The sequence below is a fragment of the Propithecus coquereli genome, unplaced genomic scaffold (genome assembly GCF_000956105.1).
Source record: "Propithecus coquereli isolate 6110/MARCELLA unplaced genomic scaffold, Pcoq_1.0 Scaffold8, whole genome shotgun sequence".
NCBI classification, from domain to species: Eukaryota; Metazoa; Chordata; class Mammalia; order Primates; family Indriidae; genus Propithecus; species Propithecus coquereli.
In genome coordinates this window covers 2245561-2249854 of record NW_012154173.1, presented here as the reverse complement: position 1 = coordinate 2249854, position 4294 = coordinate 2245561, and the positions used below count along the sequence as shown (strand labels likewise).

Sequence of the window (4294 nt, the reverse complement as noted above, 5' to 3'; positions counted from 1 at the left end):
AAAAACTAAAAATGCCATTGGCTTCTTTAATTGGTTAAGAGCACAAAATGTAACAGGCAGAAGTTCTGTTTTAAATTAACAAGCTATGTTTTTTTGTTAAATTCTCCCCAGGTCAGATTTATACACACCCACAAAAATGGTGTGTGAAGGAAAGCTGTCATACACAAGAAGTTGTATCCTGAATTCTTCAAGGGAAATAGTTGTTGAAATAGGAATTAGCACAGAGTCAGCAACAGGCTGACAATTTTTTAAATTGAGTCTTCAAATGCTGCATGGCACAAAGCTATACTATATAAAGTACTGCTGGGTTCAAAGGAAAAGGTCTGTACAGCTTTTAGCAAAAATGCTTTTCCAGAAAAGCAAATCAAAACAACATAATTAGCAGACCAAGGAGGCTACAGTGAGACATCAGAGCTACAACTTCTCATATCTGTGCTAGAAAATCCCATTCATCCAGAATAGACTAAAATTTCAGGACAAAGCAGGGACATTTTTAACATTTTTTATTTTACCCATTTTAAGTTCTCTGTTTCTTCCCCCCACCCACCTGGTAATTCGGCATGACCCAGCAGAAAGAGGACTGCTTTTAGAACTGGCTATTTCATTTTTCTTTCTATGGTGAGACTGTCATGGAGCCTGGATATTTCAGGCTCATACGCATCCATGACCAGTGTCCCACTGCGGTCAAAAAACTTAGCAATGGACTTGGTGAACTCGGCTTCCCTCTGCTGCTTTTTTCTCCCACTGATGAAGGTCAGCTTTAGGGTGTATTTGTCATTTTAAGACTGAAGGACAGCTGCCAAATATCATCAGGATCCACCCCTGTAGGATCTCTCCTGTGGGCCACAAGAAAGATGCTTTTCTCCTCATATGAGGTATAAAGGGTCAGAATCCCCATCATCACAAAATAGGATATGATACGCGAAGCCAAAACAGGCTTGGACTCTGGAAAGGGGTGCATATAATCCCAAATCAAAGCCACTATGGCAAAGAAACAGGAGATTGTACAGATGGTGAGGCGACCGTCAATTAGACCAAAATTCTCCACATACTTGTACTTTTCCAGAAGTACCTTTTTGGCAGAATCATCCAAAGAATTCTTCACCGCTGATCCATCCCACTTGTCAATTTTTACAGGCTTGTCATCAATCTTCCACTTATCCAAGCCGCTACAGCTACTGTCTGTCCCGCAGCTGCGACCACCGCCAGCCCCACCACTGCCTCCGCCACCACTGCTTCTCTCACCCTGTGCAGCCACTGCCGCCATCTTGTTCGCCTTGGCGTCTCCCTTAACTTTTTTTTTTTTAAGAGCTGGGGTCTTGCTATGTTGTCCAGGCTGGAGCACAGCAGCTATTCACAGGCGAGATCCCACTACTGATCAGCACAGGAGTTTTTCTGTTTTTGTTTTTGGATGGAAATGCATCACACGCTTTCTTAACACAGTCAACATCCAAACAAGTCTATGAACTTAGAGGCCCTTTGAAAAGTTCACCCTGATGAGGAGGATGTTAAGTTTGCCAGAGTTCAGCTTAGAAACCACATGGTAGCGCCCTGGTGGACCATTGGTGGGAGGGTTACGAGGAGGAAGGCCGGACTGGGGGGTGGACACCCTGCCCAGCACTGAAAGGACTCTGCAGAGTCTTTTTCCTTTTCTTATTACTTTCTAACAGAAACAGGAGAAAAGAGTTAATTTCCAGGCAGGCTGGAGAAGGAAGCAAGTGAGGGAGAAGAAAGGGACTGAGGGCTTCTCCTTAGAGGAAGCCCCAACTTGCTCTGTGCTCCAGGGCGAAATAGCGCAGGAGTTTTGACCAGCTCTGTTTCCAGCCTGGGTATGTTCACCCCTCCTTAGGCAACCTGGTGGTCCCCCATTCCTGGGAGGTCACCATATTGATGCTGAACTTAGGGGGACACGTGATGGGCACGGTGCACTACAGCCCAGAGCTCCTGGGCTCAAGCGATCCTCCCCACTCCGCCTCCAGAGTAGCTGGGACTACAGGTGCGCGCCACCACGCCTGGCTTGCTCTATTTATCTTGAAATACTCTCCCAGCTTTCTGCCCACCCAGAATCTGTTAATTGCTCTTCATCATCCTTTAATTATTCCTTCATTGGGTGCTTATTATGCTCTTCTATATATCCTGGGCAGGCAAAGATGAGTAAGAGCAGTCCCTGTCCTGGGACACAGTTACATTCTCCTTCCAGTTCACCAGAGACCTCTACACACATTCTCTGATCTAAGGCTTTAAATAGCCATTGTATCAAAGGCCAATCCCTCGGGGGAAAAAAAAAAACTGCCACTGTGGCCAGGTGCGGTGGCTCGTGCCTGTAATCCCAGCACTTTGGAAGGCCAAGGTGGGAAGATCACGTGACGCCAGGAGTTTGAGACTGGACTGAACAACATGGAAAGACCCCATCTCTACAAAAAACAGAAAAATTAGCTGGGCATGGTGGTACATGCCTTTTTTCCCAGCTTCTTGGGATGCTGAGGCAGGAGTTTGAGGTTATAGTGGGGAGCTATGATTGGGCCACTGCACTCCAGCCCGGGCAACAGAGGAGACACTGTCTCAAAAAAAAAAAAAAGCTAAACCAAAACAGAAAAACAAAAAATTAGCCACTGAGGTGGGCATCTACTCTGCATGTCTTACACATGAAGAAACTAAGGAGAGGGGTGCTAAATGACTTTCCTCCGGGAAATGGCAAAGCCAGGAGAGTCCTTGATTGGCTAAGAGGTATAGGTGGCGATATCTGCTTTCAGGAGCCACCGCTGCTCACCTACCCTCAGTCTCGGAAGCTCTGAACATCAAGTGAGGGGCTACGACAGCTCCTGTGTCCGTCTTCATGGACCTGACATCCTCGCTTGCACCTACCAGAGTTACGGGTTTACATCTTCTCCCTGCATTTTTTTTTCTTTTTTTGCCTTAGTTGTGCGTGGCTGTGGTTGGGAGGGTCAGTGCATCCATAAGTACTTGTTGAGCAGCAGGCTCTGTGCTAGGCTCTGGGAAGTCACCGTGAACTCACCTACGTATAGTTGGGAGGATATTAACTCAAACAATTCTTTGAACAAGAAATTATAACAGAGACCCTATAGAATGTGCTCATGTTTTCAACAGAGAGACAGAGTGAGTGAGCAGCAGTGTTTATATTTGTTTTTCTATTTTTAATTGTTATATTTTTATAGTTAGGCGTCTGTCCAGGCCTGCGGTCTACGTGGAAGCCCCTTTGGAGCTAGGACGCAAGGCCACAGCTGAAGAGCAGTGAGGGTGCACAGCTCCAGGGGTGAAGGGGACTTGGAACCTCAGACAAACACCCCAGCCACCACCACCGTGGGTGCTGTCCTCACCCCAGGTATCTGCTGAGTCATGGGCCACCCGGCCCTCCCTCCCAGAGGTCAGGGGAGGCTGCTCTTTAAAGTAGTCATTGTCTGCCCCAGCAAAAACTGCCAGTTCTGAAAGCCACAGAGAAGATCTGGTTCTTACAGAATTGGTTCTAAGCTGAATGAAGGGGTCATGATCAAAAAATATATTATCCTTTTTTAGCTTTCAAATCTTAAAAGGAAGGAAGCTGCGGAGTAGGAGACAACATGTACTATTGTCCCTTACCTTGGAGGGGGCCATTTCCCACTTTCAGGTCAGAGTGGGTGGGTATCATTTACCTCGTTGGCCTGCCTGCCCCCAAAGGAGTGGGTTCCCCATTCTCCCTTCATCCTCCTTACTGTTCGTGTCTTGCTGTTTATGTCTAATAACAACCAGGCAAGTGATCTTGGGAAAGTTTGTTTGCTTTTTTTTTAATTCTACATTGCCTTGCCTTCCTCATCCATAAAATATGGAGAATAACACTTCCCAACTCAAAAAGCTATGCCAAGTGTGGATTGAAGTATTTCACCTCTTTGTAAACTGTAGGATTCCAGACAAAGGTTATTTGTCTTTCTATTTATTTATTCTTTTATGGTGTAGTTTTAAGACATCTGCTTCAAAACTCTCCCCAAGCATTGTATTTGAAAGCACAGAGTGCCTGGCCCTGAAGAGGGCCTTGGTAAATGAAGACTGTGACTCCCAGTGGGGTCAAAGCATCAAACTGACACCTTGGTGATGCTCGTTATTGATCATCATCTCCAGTGATAAAGCCCAGACACCAGTGGAGGAAAGAAAATGTCCTCCATGGATGGAAGAATAAGGGTGGAGGGAGGGTCCCCCTCTCCTATGCTTTTCCTTCCCCACCCCACCCCATAGCGTTCCTTCTTTCTCAACCTCCCCACACTCATCCCCACCCTACCCTGCCTCCCTGCTCTCTGATCAC

At 46.4% G+C, this 4294-nt stretch overlaps 1 pseudogene; it reads right to left on the bottom strand.

The window, feature by feature from the left end:
- Window positions 1-596: 596 nt before the first annotated feature.
- Window positions 597-1267, bottom strand: LOC105825384 (annotated as a pseudogene).
- Window positions 1268-4294: the final 3027 nt, after the last annotated feature.